The 15138-nt window shown below is 39.2% G+C and overlaps 69 non-coding genes across 69 annotated transcripts; all 69 read left to right on the top strand.

Moving 5' to 3' along the window:
• Positions 1-5019: 5019 nt before the first annotated feature.
• On the top strand, positions 5020-5092 carry TRNAR-CCU (transfer RNA arginine (anticodon CCU)). The gene has a single exon. It is a non-coding gene; the product is annotated as a tRNA-Arg (tRNA).
• Positions 5093-5164: 72 nt separating this feature from the next.
• TRNAR-CCU (transfer RNA arginine (anticodon CCU)) lies at positions 5165-5237 on the top strand. Its single transcript has one exon. It is a non-coding gene; the product is annotated as a tRNA-Arg (tRNA).
• Positions 5238-5454: 217 nt separating this feature from the next.
• On the top strand, positions 5455-5527 carry TRNAG-CCC (transfer RNA glycine (anticodon CCC)). Its single transcript has one exon. It is a non-coding gene; the product is annotated as a tRNA-Gly (tRNA).
• Positions 5528-5599: 72 nt separating this feature from the next.
• Positions 5600-5672, top strand: TRNAR-CCU (transfer RNA arginine (anticodon CCU)). The gene has a single exon. It is a non-coding gene; the product is annotated as a tRNA-Arg (tRNA).
• A 72-nt stretch (positions 5673-5744) lies between these two features.
• Positions 5745-5817, top strand: TRNAR-CCU (transfer RNA arginine (anticodon CCU)). Its single transcript has one exon. It is a non-coding gene; the product is annotated as a tRNA-Arg (tRNA).
• A 72-nt stretch (positions 5818-5889) lies between these two features.
• Positions 5890-5962, top strand: TRNAR-CCU (transfer RNA arginine (anticodon CCU)). Its single transcript has one exon. It is a non-coding gene; the product is annotated as a tRNA-Arg (tRNA).
• A 72-nt stretch (positions 5963-6034) lies between these two features.
• TRNAR-CCU (transfer RNA arginine (anticodon CCU)) lies at positions 6035-6107 on the top strand. The gene has a single exon. It is a non-coding gene; the product is annotated as a tRNA-Arg (tRNA).
• Positions 6108-6179: 72 nt separating this feature from the next.
• TRNAR-CCU (transfer RNA arginine (anticodon CCU)) lies at positions 6180-6252 on the top strand. The gene has a single exon. It is a non-coding gene; the product is annotated as a tRNA-Arg (tRNA).
• A 72-nt stretch (positions 6253-6324) lies between these two features.
• TRNAR-CCU (transfer RNA arginine (anticodon CCU)) lies at positions 6325-6397 on the top strand. Its single transcript has one exon. It is a non-coding gene; the product is annotated as a tRNA-Arg (tRNA).
• A 72-nt stretch (positions 6398-6469) lies between these two features.
• TRNAR-CCU (transfer RNA arginine (anticodon CCU)) lies at positions 6470-6542 on the top strand. Its single transcript has one exon. It is a non-coding gene; the product is annotated as a tRNA-Arg (tRNA).
• A 72-nt stretch (positions 6543-6614) lies between these two features.
• On the top strand, positions 6615-6687 carry TRNAR-CCU (transfer RNA arginine (anticodon CCU)). The gene has a single exon. It is a non-coding gene; the product is annotated as a tRNA-Arg (tRNA).
• A 72-nt stretch (positions 6688-6759) lies between these two features.
• TRNAR-CCU (transfer RNA arginine (anticodon CCU)) lies at positions 6760-6832 on the top strand. Its single transcript has one exon. It is a non-coding gene; the product is annotated as a tRNA-Arg (tRNA).
• Positions 6833-6904: 72 nt separating this feature from the next.
• Positions 6905-6977, top strand: TRNAR-CCU (transfer RNA arginine (anticodon CCU)). The gene has a single exon. It is a non-coding gene; the product is annotated as a tRNA-Arg (tRNA).
• A 72-nt stretch (positions 6978-7049) lies between these two features.
• Positions 7050-7122, top strand: TRNAR-CCU (transfer RNA arginine (anticodon CCU)). The gene has a single exon. It is a non-coding gene; the product is annotated as a tRNA-Arg (tRNA).
• A 72-nt stretch (positions 7123-7194) lies between these two features.
• TRNAR-CCU (transfer RNA arginine (anticodon CCU)) lies at positions 7195-7267 on the top strand. Its single transcript has one exon. It is a non-coding gene; the product is annotated as a tRNA-Arg (tRNA).
• Positions 7268-7339: 72 nt separating this feature from the next.
• On the top strand, positions 7340-7412 carry TRNAR-CCU (transfer RNA arginine (anticodon CCU)). Its single transcript has one exon. It is a non-coding gene; the product is annotated as a tRNA-Arg (tRNA).
• Positions 7413-7484: 72 nt separating this feature from the next.
• Positions 7485-7557, top strand: TRNAR-CCU (transfer RNA arginine (anticodon CCU)). Its single transcript has one exon. It is a non-coding gene; the product is annotated as a tRNA-Arg (tRNA).
• Positions 7558-7629: 72 nt separating this feature from the next.
• Positions 7630-7702, top strand: TRNAR-CCU (transfer RNA arginine (anticodon CCU)). The gene has a single exon. It is a non-coding gene; the product is annotated as a tRNA-Arg (tRNA).
• A 72-nt stretch (positions 7703-7774) lies between these two features.
• Positions 7775-7847, top strand: TRNAR-CCU (transfer RNA arginine (anticodon CCU)). Its single transcript has one exon. It is a non-coding gene; the product is annotated as a tRNA-Arg (tRNA).
• Positions 7848-7919: 72 nt separating this feature from the next.
• On the top strand, positions 7920-7992 carry TRNAR-CCU (transfer RNA arginine (anticodon CCU)). The gene has a single exon. It is a non-coding gene; the product is annotated as a tRNA-Arg (tRNA).
• A 72-nt stretch (positions 7993-8064) lies between these two features.
• Positions 8065-8137, top strand: TRNAR-CCU (transfer RNA arginine (anticodon CCU)). The gene has a single exon. It is a non-coding gene; the product is annotated as a tRNA-Arg (tRNA).
• Positions 8138-8209: 72 nt separating this feature from the next.
• Positions 8210-8282, top strand: TRNAR-CCU (transfer RNA arginine (anticodon CCU)). Its single transcript has one exon. It is a non-coding gene; the product is annotated as a tRNA-Arg (tRNA).
• Positions 8283-8354: 72 nt separating this feature from the next.
• Positions 8355-8427, top strand: TRNAR-CCU (transfer RNA arginine (anticodon CCU)). Its single transcript has one exon. It is a non-coding gene; the product is annotated as a tRNA-Arg (tRNA).
• Positions 8428-8499: 72 nt separating this feature from the next.
• TRNAR-CCU (transfer RNA arginine (anticodon CCU)) lies at positions 8500-8572 on the top strand. The gene has a single exon. It is a non-coding gene; the product is annotated as a tRNA-Arg (tRNA).
• Positions 8573-8644: 72 nt separating this feature from the next.
• On the top strand, positions 8645-8717 carry TRNAR-CCU (transfer RNA arginine (anticodon CCU)). The gene has a single exon. It is a non-coding gene; the product is annotated as a tRNA-Arg (tRNA).
• A 72-nt stretch (positions 8718-8789) lies between these two features.
• TRNAR-CCU (transfer RNA arginine (anticodon CCU)) lies at positions 8790-8862 on the top strand. Its single transcript has one exon. It is a non-coding gene; the product is annotated as a tRNA-Arg (tRNA).
• Positions 8863-8934: 72 nt separating this feature from the next.
• On the top strand, positions 8935-9007 carry TRNAR-CCU (transfer RNA arginine (anticodon CCU)). Its single transcript has one exon. It is a non-coding gene; the product is annotated as a tRNA-Arg (tRNA).
• A 72-nt stretch (positions 9008-9079) lies between these two features.
• On the top strand, positions 9080-9152 carry TRNAR-CCU (transfer RNA arginine (anticodon CCU)). The gene has a single exon. It is a non-coding gene; the product is annotated as a tRNA-Arg (tRNA).
• Positions 9153-9224: 72 nt separating this feature from the next.
• Positions 9225-9297, top strand: TRNAR-CCU (transfer RNA arginine (anticodon CCU)). The gene has a single exon. It is a non-coding gene; the product is annotated as a tRNA-Arg (tRNA).
• Positions 9298-9369: 72 nt separating this feature from the next.
• Positions 9370-9442, top strand: TRNAR-CCU (transfer RNA arginine (anticodon CCU)). The gene has a single exon. It is a non-coding gene; the product is annotated as a tRNA-Arg (tRNA).
• Positions 9443-9514: 72 nt separating this feature from the next.
• On the top strand, positions 9515-9587 carry TRNAR-CCU (transfer RNA arginine (anticodon CCU)). Its single transcript has one exon. It is a non-coding gene; the product is annotated as a tRNA-Arg (tRNA).
• Positions 9588-9659: 72 nt separating this feature from the next.
• TRNAR-CCU (transfer RNA arginine (anticodon CCU)) lies at positions 9660-9732 on the top strand. Its single transcript has one exon. It is a non-coding gene; the product is annotated as a tRNA-Arg (tRNA).
• Positions 9733-9804: 72 nt separating this feature from the next.
• On the top strand, positions 9805-9877 carry TRNAR-CCU (transfer RNA arginine (anticodon CCU)). Its single transcript has one exon. It is a non-coding gene; the product is annotated as a tRNA-Arg (tRNA).
• Positions 9878-9949: 72 nt separating this feature from the next.
• On the top strand, positions 9950-10022 carry TRNAR-CCU (transfer RNA arginine (anticodon CCU)). The gene has a single exon. It is a non-coding gene; the product is annotated as a tRNA-Arg (tRNA).
• A 72-nt stretch (positions 10023-10094) lies between these two features.
• TRNAR-CCU (transfer RNA arginine (anticodon CCU)) lies at positions 10095-10167 on the top strand. Its single transcript has one exon. It is a non-coding gene; the product is annotated as a tRNA-Arg (tRNA).
• A 72-nt stretch (positions 10168-10239) lies between these two features.
• Positions 10240-10312, top strand: TRNAR-CCU (transfer RNA arginine (anticodon CCU)). The gene has a single exon. It is a non-coding gene; the product is annotated as a tRNA-Arg (tRNA).
• A 72-nt stretch (positions 10313-10384) lies between these two features.
• On the top strand, positions 10385-10457 carry TRNAR-CCU (transfer RNA arginine (anticodon CCU)). Its single transcript has one exon. It is a non-coding gene; the product is annotated as a tRNA-Arg (tRNA).
• Positions 10458-10529: 72 nt separating this feature from the next.
• Positions 10530-10602, top strand: TRNAR-CCU (transfer RNA arginine (anticodon CCU)). Its single transcript has one exon. It is a non-coding gene; the product is annotated as a tRNA-Arg (tRNA).
• Positions 10603-10674: 72 nt separating this feature from the next.
• Positions 10675-10747, top strand: TRNAR-CCU (transfer RNA arginine (anticodon CCU)). The gene has a single exon. It is a non-coding gene; the product is annotated as a tRNA-Arg (tRNA).
• A 72-nt stretch (positions 10748-10819) lies between these two features.
• Positions 10820-10892, top strand: TRNAR-CCU (transfer RNA arginine (anticodon CCU)). Its single transcript has one exon. It is a non-coding gene; the product is annotated as a tRNA-Arg (tRNA).
• Positions 10893-10964: 72 nt separating this feature from the next.
• On the top strand, positions 10965-11037 carry TRNAR-CCU (transfer RNA arginine (anticodon CCU)). The gene has a single exon. It is a non-coding gene; the product is annotated as a tRNA-Arg (tRNA).
• A 72-nt stretch (positions 11038-11109) lies between these two features.
• On the top strand, positions 11110-11182 carry TRNAR-CCU (transfer RNA arginine (anticodon CCU)). The gene has a single exon. It is a non-coding gene; the product is annotated as a tRNA-Arg (tRNA).
• Positions 11183-11254: 72 nt separating this feature from the next.
• Positions 11255-11327, top strand: TRNAR-CCU (transfer RNA arginine (anticodon CCU)). The gene has a single exon. It is a non-coding gene; the product is annotated as a tRNA-Arg (tRNA).
• Positions 11328-11399: 72 nt separating this feature from the next.
• On the top strand, positions 11400-11472 carry TRNAR-CCU (transfer RNA arginine (anticodon CCU)). The gene has a single exon. It is a non-coding gene; the product is annotated as a tRNA-Arg (tRNA).
• Positions 11473-11544: 72 nt separating this feature from the next.
• TRNAR-CCU (transfer RNA arginine (anticodon CCU)) lies at positions 11545-11617 on the top strand. The gene has a single exon. It is a non-coding gene; the product is annotated as a tRNA-Arg (tRNA).
• A 72-nt stretch (positions 11618-11689) lies between these two features.
• Positions 11690-11762, top strand: TRNAR-CCU (transfer RNA arginine (anticodon CCU)). The gene has a single exon. It is a non-coding gene; the product is annotated as a tRNA-Arg (tRNA).
• A 72-nt stretch (positions 11763-11834) lies between these two features.
• On the top strand, positions 11835-11907 carry TRNAR-CCU (transfer RNA arginine (anticodon CCU)). Its single transcript has one exon. It is a non-coding gene; the product is annotated as a tRNA-Arg (tRNA).
• A 72-nt stretch (positions 11908-11979) lies between these two features.
• On the top strand, positions 11980-12052 carry TRNAR-CCU (transfer RNA arginine (anticodon CCU)). Its single transcript has one exon. It is a non-coding gene; the product is annotated as a tRNA-Arg (tRNA).
• Positions 12053-12124: 72 nt separating this feature from the next.
• On the top strand, positions 12125-12197 carry TRNAR-CCU (transfer RNA arginine (anticodon CCU)). Its single transcript has one exon. It is a non-coding gene; the product is annotated as a tRNA-Arg (tRNA).
• Positions 12198-12269: 72 nt separating this feature from the next.
• TRNAR-CCU (transfer RNA arginine (anticodon CCU)) lies at positions 12270-12342 on the top strand. The gene has a single exon. It is a non-coding gene; the product is annotated as a tRNA-Arg (tRNA).
• A 72-nt stretch (positions 12343-12414) lies between these two features.
• TRNAR-CCU (transfer RNA arginine (anticodon CCU)) lies at positions 12415-12487 on the top strand. The gene has a single exon. It is a non-coding gene; the product is annotated as a tRNA-Arg (tRNA).
• A 72-nt stretch (positions 12488-12559) lies between these two features.
• Positions 12560-12632, top strand: TRNAR-CCU (transfer RNA arginine (anticodon CCU)). Its single transcript has one exon. It is a non-coding gene; the product is annotated as a tRNA-Arg (tRNA).
• A 72-nt stretch (positions 12633-12704) lies between these two features.
• On the top strand, positions 12705-12777 carry TRNAR-CCU (transfer RNA arginine (anticodon CCU)). Its single transcript has one exon. It is a non-coding gene; the product is annotated as a tRNA-Arg (tRNA).
• Positions 12778-12849: 72 nt separating this feature from the next.
• TRNAR-CCU (transfer RNA arginine (anticodon CCU)) lies at positions 12850-12922 on the top strand. The gene has a single exon. It is a non-coding gene; the product is annotated as a tRNA-Arg (tRNA).
• A 72-nt stretch (positions 12923-12994) lies between these two features.
• Positions 12995-13067, top strand: TRNAR-CCU (transfer RNA arginine (anticodon CCU)). The gene has a single exon. It is a non-coding gene; the product is annotated as a tRNA-Arg (tRNA).
• Positions 13068-13139: 72 nt separating this feature from the next.
• Positions 13140-13212, top strand: TRNAR-CCU (transfer RNA arginine (anticodon CCU)). Its single transcript has one exon. It is a non-coding gene; the product is annotated as a tRNA-Arg (tRNA).
• A 72-nt stretch (positions 13213-13284) lies between these two features.
• On the top strand, positions 13285-13357 carry TRNAR-CCU (transfer RNA arginine (anticodon CCU)). The gene has a single exon. It is a non-coding gene; the product is annotated as a tRNA-Arg (tRNA).
• Positions 13358-13429: 72 nt separating this feature from the next.
• On the top strand, positions 13430-13502 carry TRNAR-CCU (transfer RNA arginine (anticodon CCU)). Its single transcript has one exon. It is a non-coding gene; the product is annotated as a tRNA-Arg (tRNA).
• A 72-nt stretch (positions 13503-13574) lies between these two features.
• On the top strand, positions 13575-13647 carry TRNAR-CCU (transfer RNA arginine (anticodon CCU)). Its single transcript has one exon. It is a non-coding gene; the product is annotated as a tRNA-Arg (tRNA).
• Positions 13648-13719: 72 nt separating this feature from the next.
• Positions 13720-13792, top strand: TRNAR-CCU (transfer RNA arginine (anticodon CCU)). Its single transcript has one exon. It is a non-coding gene; the product is annotated as a tRNA-Arg (tRNA).
• Positions 13793-13864: 72 nt separating this feature from the next.
• On the top strand, positions 13865-13937 carry TRNAR-CCU (transfer RNA arginine (anticodon CCU)). The gene has a single exon. It is a non-coding gene; the product is annotated as a tRNA-Arg (tRNA).
• A 72-nt stretch (positions 13938-14009) lies between these two features.
• Positions 14010-14082, top strand: TRNAR-CCU (transfer RNA arginine (anticodon CCU)). The gene has a single exon. It is a non-coding gene; the product is annotated as a tRNA-Arg (tRNA).
• A 72-nt stretch (positions 14083-14154) lies between these two features.
• On the top strand, positions 14155-14227 carry TRNAR-CCU (transfer RNA arginine (anticodon CCU)). Its single transcript has one exon. It is a non-coding gene; the product is annotated as a tRNA-Arg (tRNA).
• Positions 14228-14299: 72 nt separating this feature from the next.
• On the top strand, positions 14300-14372 carry TRNAR-CCU (transfer RNA arginine (anticodon CCU)). The gene has a single exon. It is a non-coding gene; the product is annotated as a tRNA-Arg (tRNA).
• A 72-nt stretch (positions 14373-14444) lies between these two features.
• On the top strand, positions 14445-14517 carry TRNAR-CCU (transfer RNA arginine (anticodon CCU)). The gene has a single exon. It is a non-coding gene; the product is annotated as a tRNA-Arg (tRNA).
• Positions 14518-14589: 72 nt separating this feature from the next.
• On the top strand, positions 14590-14662 carry TRNAR-CCU (transfer RNA arginine (anticodon CCU)). Its single transcript has one exon. It is a non-coding gene; the product is annotated as a tRNA-Arg (tRNA).
• A 72-nt stretch (positions 14663-14734) lies between these two features.
• On the top strand, positions 14735-14807 carry TRNAR-CCU (transfer RNA arginine (anticodon CCU)). The gene has a single exon. It is a non-coding gene; the product is annotated as a tRNA-Arg (tRNA).
• A 72-nt stretch (positions 14808-14879) lies between these two features.
• Positions 14880-14952, top strand: TRNAR-CCU (transfer RNA arginine (anticodon CCU)). The gene has a single exon. It is a non-coding gene; the product is annotated as a tRNA-Arg (tRNA).
• Positions 14953-15024: 72 nt separating this feature from the next.
• On the top strand, positions 15025-15097 carry TRNAR-CCU (transfer RNA arginine (anticodon CCU)). The gene has a single exon. It is a non-coding gene; the product is annotated as a tRNA-Arg (tRNA).
• Positions 15098-15138: the final 41 nt, after the last annotated feature.

The raw sequence follows: 15138 nt of genomic DNA, 5'->3' as shown, positions 1-15138 counted from the left end.
TTTTAAACAGTAATTTTTGGAAAAGGCATATTATAATTCGATAAGGTTATTTTATTTCGGAAGTAGATAATTGTAAACAGTAATTTTTGGAAAAAGCATGTTATAATTCGAGAGAGGTTATTTTATTTCGGAAGTAGATAATTGTAAACAGTAATTTTTGGGAAAAGGCGTAACACTGTTACGCCATTTCCAAAATATTACTAACCTAAGTCTTACCAAACGAAACAAAACCTAACCTAACCTGACCTAATACTATTTAGTTGAAATAATCAACTTTAACCTAAACAAATTATCCATATCTGACCTAGTTCTTTTTGAGTTCATATAACCCAGCTGGGCAAGCTTACACCATTATAAACAACTATAGTTTTTCGCATATCTGTTTTTCCGCTCTTTAGAGAACTGCTGTAACGGTACGCCGCGTTTACGAGAACCGCTGTATCGGCAAAAGCGCATAGATCAGAAAGTGAAGAACATTAAACCTTTCCAGCCTTTAGCAACGGTATTCGTGTAAAATGAGAAGCAAGGGGGGACACAAATGGGTGGTTGGTGAGCCTCGTTTTCAACTACCAATCGAATCAGAGATATATTAGGTCATCGTTAATGTCACGTGACAAGCGGAAAGTAGTTCGCGATGGTAGCGGCTCCTGGGGATAATGGGGAATACTTTTGAGAAATCGGCTGCTTAACTAGGCTTAACGGTTGTTCGGTTCAATCGTCGTGGAATTTTCAAGTTTCGTTAAGTTGAATTTTGATATTGTTTTTCATGCATTCTATTGCACCTTTAAGTTTTCCGTCTTTATCAATCAGGGAAAAGTCATCCTTTTCGTAGCTTTCTAAAATGTTTGCTAAATTCAAATCTGACATTTTGACAAATGTGCCGATTCCTGGCTACCTAAATGACTAGATTATATTAAGCCTTGGAATTAAACTATAGCAGACGACATGAAAATAAAGAAATAAGAACTATATTTTCGAGCCAACTTACGCATGTACCTTGTGTAAAACTACGCGAAAGTAACTCTCCGCCGCGGCATAAGACCAACTCTTCCCGTCGCTCTGTAAGGGGGACGGAAATCTTGAATCGACTATGGGGGAACTCATTTTTCACGTTGCGGTTTAGGCTTCTCGTTCTTCACTTTCTGGTTATCTATGCGCTTTTGGTATCGGTAATTGCTGTAATGGGTAAACTGCCATTTCGGGAACCGCTATTTAGAGAACTGTTGTTATGAGGACCACTATTATGAAATCCGCTCATAAGGGAACTGCTCATGTGAAGGCTTCCCACTACTACAGCTACTACGGCTCAGGTCCAACTAAGAGCCTATCGTATACTACGATGTACCTAAAAATTGTATAATGGGTTCATTGGAAAATGTGTAGACCTTTAAAATTAACCGTAAATTTATGTCAACGTAAAATTATTCGTGTTTTAAAGATATACAACCTTTTATAGATAAAGACTACGGAACCGATTATGAACGATTTTCACTCGTCTTAGGCTGATTTTTAGTTTTGGTTAGCTTTTAGTCCACACTATTGGGACTCCCATCGCGAGAACGTGAAACATTTTACTTGTCTCCATCTGTTTTTTCTTCAAAATTTTTCTGTTTGATATTGAAAATTTTTTACATATTGCCCCAGAATTTTAGGTTGGTAACAGCAATTTTTTGGTAGGGTTTACGGATTATTTTGGGGGGGCTAAGTTTGGAATTTGGGGGGGCTATAGCCCCCCAAAAAAGGCCTAGCGACGCCACTGGCTTCATTGGGGTAAATGTGTTATAAGTGCCTCATTGGGGTAAATGTGTTATAAGTGCCTCTTTGGGGTAAATGTGTTATAAGTGCTTCATTGGGGTAAATGTGTTATAAGTGCCTCATTGGGGTAAATGTGTTATAAGTGCCTCATTGGGGTAAATGTGTTATAAGTGCCTCATTGGGGTAAATGTGTTATAAGTGCCTCATTGGGGTAAATGTGTTATAAGTGCCTCATTGGGGTAATTTTGTTGTAAGTGCCTCATTGGGGTAAATGTGTTATGAGACCTCAGGGGTTATTGGACAAGAGCAAGTTCAAAGGACAACTTAAACAGATACTTGGTATGAAATACGCGGACTTGAAGTTTTATTTTTTAGACTGGATTAAAGGTCAAGGGTGATAAAGTGCGGTTCCAAGTATCTAGTCAAGTGTCTGAAAGCGCTTTGGTCCCATTGAACCGAATTCCCATTCGACAGAAGGGGTTTTTTTGGGGGGTCCCATTCGACCGAACGTAGCCAAAGGTGCGATTTTATTATAGTCCCATTGGACCGAAATTCTATTGAACTGGAAGAAGACATACTGTGTGGTTTTGCATTAAATATATTTTTAATTTCACAACTTATTATTGCTAAAATAAATGTGAGTTGAAAATGTATTACTGCACTTATTTTAACTACGTTTTAATTACGGCGAACCTCACCTACCCTAGCCTAACCTAACCTAACCTACCCTAGCCTAATCTAACCAAACGTAACCTAACCTAACCTAACCCAACCCAACCTTGTTTGGAGGTAAAAAGATTATTTATATGAGTATTAAAAGCCCGCCTCTTACCACGAACAATTTATTAGCAATAATAGAAATATTTTGGAAAAGATGTCAGATAATTAATTAGAGAATATTTTGGAAAAGGTGGCAGCTAATTAATAGGAGAATATTTTGGAAAAGGTGGAAGCTAATTAATAGGAAAATCTTTTGGAAAAGGTGGCAGCTAATTAATAGGAGAATATTTTAGAAAAGGTGGTAGCTAATTAAAAGGAGAATCTTTTGGAAAATGTGGCAGCTAATTAGTAGGAGAATGTTTTGGAAAAGGTTGCAGCTAATTAATAGGAAAATATTTTGGAAAAGGTGGCAGCTAATTAATAGGAAAATATTTTGGAAAAGGTGGCAGCTAATTAATAGAAGAATATTTTGGAAAAGGTGGCAGCTAATTAATAGAAGAATATTTTGGAAAAGGTGGCAGCTAATTAATAGGAGAATGTTTTGGAAAAGGTGGTAGCTAATTAAAAGGAGAATATTTTGGAAAAGGTGGTAGCTAGTTAAAAGGAGAATATTTTGGAAAATGTGGTAGCTAATTAGTAGGAGAATGTTTTGGAAAAGGTTGCAGCTAATTAGTAGGAGAATATTTTGAAAAAGGTGGCAGCTAATTAATAGGAAAATCTTTTGGAAAAGGTGGCAGCTAATTAATAGGAGAATGTTTTGGAAAAGGTGGTAGCTATTTAAAGGGAGAATATTTTGGAAAAGGTGGTAGCTAATTAAAAGGAGCACATTTTGGCAAAGGTGTCAACGAATTATTGGAACCAAACCAAACCTAAACTAACCTAACCTAACCTAACCTAAGCTAAGCTAAGCTAACCTAACCTAACCTAACCTAAGCTAAGCTAAGCTAAGCTAACCTAACCTAACCTAACCTAACCCAACCTAACCCTAACCTAACCCACCCGAAACCAAAATATTAAAATTTTAATTTAAAATTTAAAGACATCGATGGAACTACCATTAAGGCTGTACTTGATTTTAAGCACAATTTGTTTATTAATTCTATATATCTCTTGCCTTGAAAGGAATGAAAGTGAGCGTTATAATTAGTATCACGAAACATTTACTTTTAATATTATTAACATACTTTTCGGAGATTCGAACCAACAACCTTTCGCTTCGCAGTCCAACATCGTATCCACTACACCACCGAATCGCTGACGGCTACAGTGTTTCAAGTTATATTCATGTATTTTTTAGGGGCATATTCGGACGATTGGGATTTCGGTCCATCGGGAATATAGCCATTGGGCTGGAAATCTAAAATCATTGCGGGATATTCGGTCGAATGGGATTTCGGTCCATTGGGAATTCGGTTGAAAGGAACGATACCTCTGAAAGCTAGCAAGAATCTATATGCTAATATGTCCTTCTTGCAAATTATAATTGGTATGCAAATAATCATTTAAACCAAGAAGAAATATAGCATAAGAAGGCATAAAATTGCGAAATTTTAGGCTTCTACTCTTAAGGCGCGTTTATAAGCGAGCGGAAACCTGAAGCTGATAGTTGAAGCTTCAAATTTTTACTCGGCGTCGGCTTCCGCGCGACCGTTTATAAACATGCGAGAGCTGATTTTCCATAAGCAGACGCAAACGGCGCTAACTTATGGCGCAAGCTGAGCGCTTCAAAGAAACTTTGATCTTCTCGCCCGTGTATTTTAGGTTTCAGCTCTCGGTTGGGGTCACGTGTTTAATTTTATCCACTAAAACGCCAAATAAATATGTCCTCTGGTATTCTGCTACAGTTTCAGACATTGCGAGATTGCTGCGATCGAGTTGGTTGTGTTTTTTTTTTTAAATGTCGCTTAAGCCATAAAGCGAGTGTCGGCAGATAAGTAAGCCAACCCCTTTCATTTTCGTCATTGCACTGCGCATTCCCGTTGGATCCAGTGAGGATTGGTCACACGTACGCGAATGACATATTCCGACAAGAAAAACAAGTTCGGAAAACAAAATAAACCTTTACGACTCGACACGAGATTAAGAGGTTTTTATTAAATAATTAAATAAATATAATTGATATTAATTGTTCTAATCGTTACTAATTTACACTTAATTCGAATTAAATCATTTTAAGAAACTGTATTCCTGAAATCATTTAAAACATAGCTATTGTTGATATTTGATTTCAAGCGTCCTTCCAATTCATTTTTGGAAATTTAGGGTAGTGGATACCATATTGGACTTCTAATCCAAAGATAATGCATTCGATCCCCAACTGAGATAACAATTTTGATTATATTTAAAATGTGTAATACTTCTTGGGGGTTCGAAAAACTAATGGAACCCAACGAAGTAACGTCTAAATAGTGCAGTTCACGTCACACTGGACTCCTAACCCAAAGGTCCTCGGTTCGATCCCCTGCTGGGATAACGATTGTACTTTTATTTGAAATATGAAATTGTTCCTAAATTCCGAAAAATCTTGGACAAGCCAACAAACGTGTCCCAGTAGTGTAGTTGATAGCACATTGGACTCCTTATCCAAAGGTTCTGGGTTCGATCCCCAGCTGGGATAACGATTGTACTTTTATTTGAAATATGAAATTGTTTATGAATTCGGAAAACTCTTGGACAGAATAACAAACGTGTCCCAGTAGTGTAGTGGATAGCACATTGGACTCCTAATCTAAAGGTCCTGGGTTCGATCCCCAGCTGGGATAACGATTCTACTTTTATTTAAAATATGAAATTGATCCTGAATTCGGAAAATGCTTGGACAAGCGAACAAACGTGTCCCAGTAGTGAAGAGGATAGCACATTGGACTCCTAATCCAAAGGTCCTCGGTTCGATCCCCTGCTAGGATAACGATTGTACTTTTATTTGAAATATGAAATTGTTTATGAATTCGAAAAACTCTTGGACAAAGTAACAAACGTGTCACAGTAGTGTAGTGGATAACACATTGGACTCCCAATCCAAAGGTCCTGGGTTCGATCCCCAGCTGGGATAACGATTGTACTTTTATTTGAAATATGAAATTGTTTATGAATTCGAAAAACTCTTGGACAAAGTAACAAACGTGTCCCAGTAGTGTAGTGGATAACACATTGGACTCCTAATCCAAAGGGCCTGGGTTCGATCCCAAGCTAGGATAACGATTGTACTTTTATTTGAAATTTGAAATTGTTTATGAATTCGGAAAACTCTTGGACAAAGTAACAAACGTGTCCCAGTAGTGTAGTGGATAGCACATTGGACTCCTAATCCAAAGGTCCTGGGTTCGATCCCCAGCTGGGATAACGATTGTACTTTTATTTGAAATATGAAATTGTTTATGAATTCGAAACACTCTTGGACAGAATAGCAATCGTGTACGAGTAGTGTAGTGGATAGCACATTGGACTCCTAATCGAAACGTCCTGGGTTCGATCCCCAGCTGGGATAACGATTGTACTTTTATTTGAAATATGAAATTGTTCCTAAATTCCGAAAAATCTTGGACAAGCCAACCAACGTGTCCCAGTAGTGTAGTTGATAGCAAATTGGACTCCTTATCCAAAGGTTCTGGGTTCGATCCCCAGCTGGGATAGCGATTGTACTTTTATTTGAAATATGAAATTGTTTACGAATTCGGGAAACTGTTGGTCAAGCAAACAAGCGACTCCGAGTTGTGTAGTGGATAGCACATTGGACTCCTAATCCGAAGGTCCTGGGTTCGATCCCCAGCTGGGATAACGATTGTAATTTTATTTGAAATATGAAATTGTTTATGAATTCGGAAAACTCTTGGACAGAATAACAAACGTGTCCCAGTAGTGTAGTGGATAGCACATTGGACTCCTAATCCAAAGGTCCTGGGTTCGATATCCAGCTGGGATAACGATTGTAATTTTATTTGAAATATGAAATTGTTTATGAATTCGGAAAACTCTTTGGCAAAGTAAAAAACGTGTCGCAGTAGTGTAGTGTATAGCACATTGGACTCCTAATCCAAAGGTCCTGGGTTCGATCCCCAGCTGGGATAACGATTGTACTTTTATTTGAAATATGAAATTGTTTATGAATTCGGAAAACTCTTTGGCAAAGTAACAAACGCGTCCCAGTAGTGTAGTGGATAGCACATTGGACTCCTTATCGTAAGGTCCTGGGTTCGATCCCCAGCTGGGATAACGATTGTACTTTTATTTGAAATATGAAATTGTTTATGAATTCGGAAAGATCTTGGACAAAATAACAAACGTGTCCCAGTAGTGTAGTGGATAGCAAAGTGGACTCCTAATCCAAAGGTCCTGGGTTCGATCCCCAGCTGGGATAACGATTGTACTTTTATTTGAAATATGAAATTGTTTATGAATTCGGAAAACTCTTTGGCAAAGTAACAAACGTGTCCCAGTAGTGTAGTGGATAGCACATTGGACTCCTAATCCAAAGGTCCTGGGTTCGATCCCCAGCTGGGATAACGATTGTACTTTCATTTGAAATATGAAATTGTTTATGAATTCGGAAAACTCTTTCACAAGCGTTCAAACGTGTCCCAGTAGTGTAGTGGATAGCACATTGGACTCCTAATCCAAAGGTCCTGGGTTTGATCCCCAGCTGGGATAACGATTGTACTTTTATTTGAAATATGAAATTGTTTATGAATTCTGAAAACTCTTGGACAAGCGTACAAACGTGTCCCAGTAGTGTAGTGGATAGCACATTGGACTCCTAATCCAAAGGTCCTGGGTTCGATCCCCAGCTGGGATAACGATTGTACTTTTATTTGAAATATGAAATTGTTTATGAATTCGGAAAGATCTTGGACAAAATAACAAACGTGTCCCAGTAGTGTAGTGGATAGCACATTGGACTCCTAATCCAAAGGTCCTGGGTTCGATCCCCAGCTGGGATAACGATTGTACTTTTATTTGAAATATGAAATTGTTTATGAATTCTGAAAACTCTTGGACAAGCGTACAAACGTGTCCCAGTAGTGTAGTGGATAGCACATTGGACTCCTAATCGTAAGGTCCTGGGTTCGATCCCCAGCTGGGATAACGATTGTACTTTTATTTGAAATATGAAATTGTTTATGAATTCGGAAAGATCTTGGACAAAATAACAAACGTGTCCCAGTAGTGTAGTGGATAGCACAGTGGACTCCTAATCCAAAGGTCCTGGGTTCGATCCCCAGCTGGGATAACGATTGTACTTTTATTGGAAATATGAAATTGTTTATGAATTCGGAAAACTCTTTGGCAAAGTAACAAACGTGTCCCAGTAGTGTAGTGGATAGCACATTGGACTCCTAATCCAAAGGTCCTGGGTTCGATCCCCAGCTGGGATAACGATTGTACTTTCATTTGAAATATGAAATTGTTTATGAATTCGGAAAACTCTTTCGCAAGCGTTCAAACGTGTCCCAGTAGTGTAGTGGATAGCACATTGGACTCCTAATCCAAAGGTCCTGGGTTCGATCCCCAGCTGGGATAACGATTGTACTTTTATTTGAAATATGAAATTGTTTATGAATTCTGAAAACTCTTGGACAAGCGTACAAACGTGTCCCAGTAGTGTAGTGGATAGCACATTGGACTCCTAATCCAAAGGTCCTGGGTTCGATCCCCAGCTGGGATAACGATTGTACTTTTATTTGAAATATGAAATTGTTTATGAATTCGGAAAGATCTTGGACAAAATAACAAACGTGTCCCAGTAGTGTAGTGGATAGCACATTGGACTCCTAATCCAAAGGTCCTGGGTTCGATCCCCAGCTGGGATAACGATTGTACTTTTATTTGAAATATGAAATTGTTTATGAATTCGGAAAACTCTTGGACAAGCGTACAAACGTGTCCCAGTAGTGTAGTGGATAGCACATTGGACTCCTAATCGTAAGGTCCTGGGTTCGATCCCCAGCTGGGATAACGATTGTACTTTTATTTGAAATATGAAATTGTTTATGAATTCGGAAAGATCTTGGACAAAATAACAAACGTGTCCCAGTAGTGTAGTGGATAGCACAGTGGACTCCTAATCCAAAGGTCCTGGGTTCGATCCCCAGCTGGGATAACGATTGTACTTTTATTGGAAATATGAAATTGTTTATGAATTCGGAAAACTCTTTGGCAAAGTAACAAACGTGTCCCAGTAGTGTAGTGGATAGCACATTGGACTCCTAATCCAAAGGTCCTGGGTTCGATCCCCAGCTGGGATAACGATTGTACTTTCATTTGAAATATGAAATTGTTTATGAATTCGGAAAACTCTTTCGCAAGCGTTCAAACGTGTCCCAGTAGTGTAGTGGATAGCACATTGGACTCCTAATCCAAAGGTCCTGGGTTCGATCCCCAGCTGGGATAACGATTGTACTTTTATTTGAAATATGAAATTGTTTATGAATTCTGAAAACTCTTGGACAAGCGTACAAACGTGTCCCAGTAGTGTAGTGGATAGCACATTGGACTCCTAATCCAAAGGTCCTGGGTTCGATCCCCAGCTGGGATAACGATTGTACTTTTATTTGAAATATGAAATTGTTTATGAATTCGGAAAGATCTTGGACAAAATAACAAACGTGTCCCAGTAGTGTAGTGGATAGCACATTGGACTCCTAATCCAAAGGTCCTGGGTTCGATCCCCAGCTGGGATAACGATTGTACTTTTATTTGAAATATGAAATTGTTTATGAATTCGGAAAACTCTTTGGCAAAGTAACAAACGTGTCCCAGTAGTGTAGTGGATAGCACATTGGACTCCTAATCGTAAGGTCCTGGGTTCGATCCCCAGCTGGGATAACGATTGTACTTTTATTTGAAATATGAAATTGTTTATGAATTCGAAAAGATCTTGGACAAAATAACAAACGTGTCCCAGTAGTGTAGTGGATAGCACAGTGGACTCCTAATCCAAAGGTCCTGGGTTCGATCCCCAGCTGGGATAACGATTGTACTTTTATTTGAAATATGAAATTGTTTATGAATTCGGAAAACTCTTTGGCAAAGTAACAAACGTGTCCCAGTAGTGTAGTGGATAGCACATTGGACTCCTAATCCAAAGGTCCTGGGTTCGATCCCCAACTGGGATAACGATTGTACTTTCATTTGAAATATGAAATTGTTTATGAATTCGGAAAACTCTTTCGCAAGCGTTCAAACGTGTCCCAGTAGTGTAGTGGATAGCACATTGGACTCCTAATCCAAAGGTCCTGGGTTTGATCCCCAGCTGGGATAACGATTGTACTTTTATTTGAAATATGAAATTGTTTATGAATTCTGAAAACTCTTGGACAAGCGTACAAACGTGTCCCAGTAGTGTAGTGGATAGCACATTGGACTCCTAATCCAAAGGTCCTGGGTTCGATCCCCAGCTGGGATAACGATTGTACTTTTATTTGAAATATGAAATTGTTTATGAATTCGGAAAGATCTTGGACAAAATAACAAACGTGTCCCAGTAGTGTAGTGGATAGCACATTGGACTCCTAATCCAAAGGTCCTGGGTTCGATCCCCAGCTGGGATAACGATTGTACTTTTATTTGAAATATGAAATTGTTTATGAATTCTGAAAACTCTTGGACAAGCGTACAAACGTGTCCCAGTAGTGTAGTGGATAGCACATTGGACTCCTAATCGTAAGGTCCTGGGTTCGATCCCCAGCTGGGATAACGATTGTACTTTTATTTGAAATATGAAATTGTTTATGAATTCGGAAAGATCTTGGACAAAATAACAAACGTGTCCCAGTAGTGTAGTGGATAGCACAGTGGACTCCTAATCCAAAGGTCCTGGGTTCGATCCCCAGCTGGGATAACGATTGTACTTTTATTGGAAATATGAAATTGTTTATGAATTCGGAAAACTCTTTGGCAAAGTAACAAACGTGTCCCAGTAGTGTAGTGGATAGCACATTGGACTCCTAATCCAAAGGTCCTGGGTTCGATCCCCAGCTGGGATAACGATTGTACTTTCATTTGAAATATGAAATTGTTTATGAATTCGGAAAACTCTTTCGCAAGCGTTCAAACGTGTCCCAGTAGTGTAGTGGATAGCACATTGGACTCCTAATCCAAAGGTCCTGGGTTCGATCCCCAGCTGGGATAACGATTGTACTTTTATTTGAAATATGAAATTGTTTATGAATTCTGAAAACTCTTGGACAAGCGTACAAACGTGTCCCAGTAGTGTAGTGGATAGCACATTGGACTCCTAATCCAAAGGTCCTGGGATCGATCCCCAGCTGGGATAACGATTGTACTTTTATTTGAAATATGAAATTGTTTATGAATTCGGAAAGATCTTGGACAAAATAACAAACGTGTCCCAGTAGTGTAGTGGATAGCACATTGGACTCCTAATCCAAAGGTCCTGGGTTCGATCCCCAGCTGGGATAACGATTGTACTTTTATTTGAAATATGAAATTGTTTATGAATTCGGAAAACTCTTTGGCAAAGTAACAAACGTGTCCCAGTAGTGTAGTGGATAGCACATTGGACTCCTAATCCAAAGGTCCTGGGTTCGATCCCCAGCTGGGATAACGATTGTACTTTCATTTGAAATATGAAATTGTTTATGAATTCGGAAAACTCTTTCACAAGCGTTCAAACGTGTCCCAGTACTGTAGTGGATAGCACATTGGACTCCTAATCCAAAGGTCCTGGGTTCGATCCCCAGCTGGGATAACGATTGTACTTTTATTCGAAATATGAAATTGTTTATGAATTCTGAAAACTCTTGGACAAGCGTACAAACGTGTCCCAGTAGTGTAGTGGATAGCACATTGGACTCCTAATCCAAAGGTCCTGGGTTCGATCCCCAGCTGGGATAACGATTGTACTTTTATTTGAAATATGAAATTGTTTATGAATTCGGAAAGATCTTGGACAAAATAACAAACGTGTCCCAGTAGTGTAGTGGATAGCACATTGGACTCCTAATCCAAAGGTCCTGGGTTCGATCCCCAGCTGGGATAACGATTGTACTTTTATTTGAAATATGAAATTGTTTATGAATTCTGAAAACTCTTGGACAAGCGTACAAACGTGTCCCAGTAGTGTAGTGGATAGCACATTGGACTCCTAATCCAAAGGTCCTGGGTTCGATCCCCAGCTGGGATAACGATTGTACTTTTATTTGAAATATGAAATTGTTTATGAATTCGAAAAGATCTTGGACAAAATAACAAACGTGTCCCAGTAGTGTAGTGGATAGCACAGTGGACTCCTAATCCAAAGGTCCTGGGTTCGATCCCCAGCTGGGATAACGATTGTACTTTTATTTGAAATATGAAATTGTTTATGAATTCGGAAAACTCTTTGGCAAAGTAACAAACGTGTCCCAGTAGTGTAGTGGATAGCACATTGAACTCCTAATCCAAAGGTCCTGGGTTCGATCCCCAACTGGGATAACGATTGTACTTTCATTTGAAATATGAAATTGTTTATGAATTCGGAAAACTCTTTCGCAAGCGTTCAGACGTGTCCCAGTAGTGTAGTGGATAGCACATTGGACTCCTAATCCAAAGGTCCTGGGTTCGATCCCCAGCTGGGATAACGATTGTACTTTTATTTGAAATATGAAATTGTTTATGAATTCTGAAAACTCTTGGACAAGCGTACAAACGTGTCCCAGTAGTGTAGTGGATAGCACATTGGACTCCTAATCCAAAGGTCCTGGGTTCGATCCCCAGCTGGGATAACGATTGTACTTTCATTTGAAATATGAAATTGTTTATGAATTCGGAAAACTCTTTCACAAGCGTTCAAACGTGTCCCAGTAGTGTAGTGGATAGCACATTGGACTCCTAATCCAAAAGTCCTGGGTTCGATCCCCAGCTGGGATAACGATTGTACTTTTATTTGAAATATGAAATTGTTTATGAATTCTGAAAACTCTTGGACAAGCGTACAAACGTGTCCCAGTAGTGTAGTGGATAGCACATTGGACTCCTAATCCAAAGGTCCTGGGTTCGATCCCCAGCTGGGATAACGATTGTACTTTTATTTGAAATATGAAATTGTTTATGAATTCGGAAAACTCTTTGGCAAAGTAACAAACGTGTCCCAGTAGTGTAGTGGATAGCACATTGGACTCCTAATCCAAAGGTCCTGGGTTCGATCCCCAGCTGGGATAACGATTGTACTTTCATTTGAAATATGAAATTGTTTATGAATTCGGAAAACTCTTTCACAAGCGTTCAAACGTGTCCCAGTAGTGTAGTGGATAGCACATTGGACTCCTTATCCAAAGGTCCTGGGTTCGATCCCCAGCTGGGATAACGATTGTACTTTTATTTGAAATATGAAATTGTTTATGAATTCTGAAAACTCTTGGACAAGCGTACAAACGTGTCCCAGTAGTGTAGTGGATAGCACATTGGACTCCTAATCCAAAGGTCCTGGGTTCGATCCCCAGCTGGGATAACGATTGTACTTTTATTTGAAATATGAAATTGTTTATGAATTCGGAAAGATCTTGGACAAAATAACAAACGTGTCCCAGTAGTGTAGTGGATAGCACATTGGACTCCTAATCCAAAGGTCCTGGGTTCGATCCCCAGCTGGGATAACGATTGTACTTTTATTTGAAATATGAAATTGTTTATGAATTCGGAAAACTCTTTGGCAAAGTAACAAACGTGTCCCAGTAGTGTAGTGGATAGCACATTGGACTCCTAATCGTAAGGTCCTGGGTTCGATCCCCAGCTGGGATAACGATTGTACTTTTATTTGAAATATGAAATTGTTTATGAATTCGAAAAGATCTTGGACAAAATAACAAACGTGTCCCAGTAGTGTAGTGGATAGCACAGTGGACTCCTAATCCAAAGGTCCTGGGTTCGATCCCCAGCTGGGATAACGATTGTACTTTTATTTGAAATATGAAATTGTTTATGAATTCGGAAAACTCTTTGGCAAAGTAACAAACGTGTCCCAGTAGTGTAGTGGATAGCACATTGGACTCCTAATCCAAAGGTCCTGGGTTCGATCCCCAACTGGGATAACGATTGTACTTTCATTTGAAATATGAAATTGTTTATGAATTCGGAAAACTCTTTCGCAAGCGTTCAAACGTGTCCCAGTAGTGTAGTGGATAGCACATTGGACTCCTAATCCAAAGGTCCTGGGTTCGATCCCCAGCTGGGATAACGATTGTACTTTTATTTGAAATATGAAATTGTTTATGAATTCTGAAAACTCTTGGACAAGCGTACAAACGTGTCCCAGTAGTGTAGTGGATAGCACATTGGACTCCTAATCCAAAGGTCCTGGGTTCGATCCCCAGCTGGGATAACGATTGTACTTTCATTTGAAATATGAAATTGTTTATGAATTCGGAAAACTCTTTCACAAGCGTTCAAACGTGTCCCAGTAGTGTAGTGGATAGCACATTGGACTCCTAATCCAAAGGTCCTGGGTTCGATCCCCAGCTGGGATAACGATTGTATTTTTATTTGAAATATGAAATTGTTTATGAATTCGGAAAACTCTTTGGCAAAGTAACAAACGTGTCCCAGTAGTGTAGTGGATAGCACATTGGACTCCTAATCGTAAGGTCCTGGGTTCGATCCCCAGCTGGGATAACGATTGTACTTTTATTTGAAATATGAAATTGTTTATGAATTCGAAAAGATCTTGGACAAAATAACAAACGTGTCCCAGTAGTGTAGTGGATAGCACAGTGGACTCCTAATCCAAAGGTCCTGGGTTCGATCCCCAGCTGGGATAACGATTGTACTTTTATTTGAAATATGAAATTGTTTATGAATTCGGAAAACTCTTTGGCAAAGTAACAAACGTGTCCCAGTAGTGTAGTGGATAGCACATTGGACTCCTAATCCAAAGGTCCTGGGTTCGATCCCCAACTGGGATAACGATTGTACTTTCATTTGAAATATGAAATTGTTTATGAATTCGGAAAACTCTTTCGCAAGCGTTCAAACGTGTCCCAGTAGTGTAGTGGATAGCACATTGGACTCCTAATCCAAAGGTCCTGGGTTCGATCCCCAGCTGGGATAACGATTGTACTTTTATTTGAAATATGAAATTGTTTATGAATTCTGAAAACTCTTGGACAAGCGTACAAACGTGTCCCAGTAGTGTAGTGGATAGCACATTGGACTCCTAATCCAAAGGTCCTGGGTTCGATCCCCAGCTGGGATAACGATTGTACTTTCATTTGAAATATGAAATTGTTTATGAATTCGGAAAACTCTTTCACAAGCGTTCAAACGTGTCCCAGTAGTGTAGTGGATAGCACATTGGACTCCTAATCCAAAAGTCCTGGGTTCGATCCCCAGCTGGGATAACGATTGTACTTTTATTTGAAATATGAAATTGTTTATGAATTCTGAAAACTCTTGGACAAGCGTACAAACGTGTCCCAGTAGTGTAGTGGATAGCACATTGGACTCCTAATCCAAAGGTCCTGGGTTCGATCCCCAGCTGGGATAACGATTGTACTTTTATTTGAAATATGAAATTGTTTATGAATTCGGAAAACTCTTTGGCAAAGTAACAAACGTGTCCCAGTAGTGTAGTGGATAGCACATTGGACTCCTAATCCAAAGGTCCTGGGTTCGATCCCCAGCTGGGATAACGATTGTACTTTCATTTGAAATATGAAATTGTTTATGAAT

Source organism: Phalangium opilio, unplaced genomic scaffold (assembly GCF_054372755.1).
Source record: "Phalangium opilio isolate 3A_F unplaced genomic scaffold, DU_Popi_V2 ptg000105l_1, whole genome shotgun sequence".
In the NCBI taxonomy this organism is placed as follows: Eukaryota; Metazoa; Arthropoda; class Arachnida; order Opiliones; family Phalangiidae; genus Phalangium; species Phalangium opilio.
This window is presented reverse-complemented; position numbering and strand designations above follow the sequence as displayed.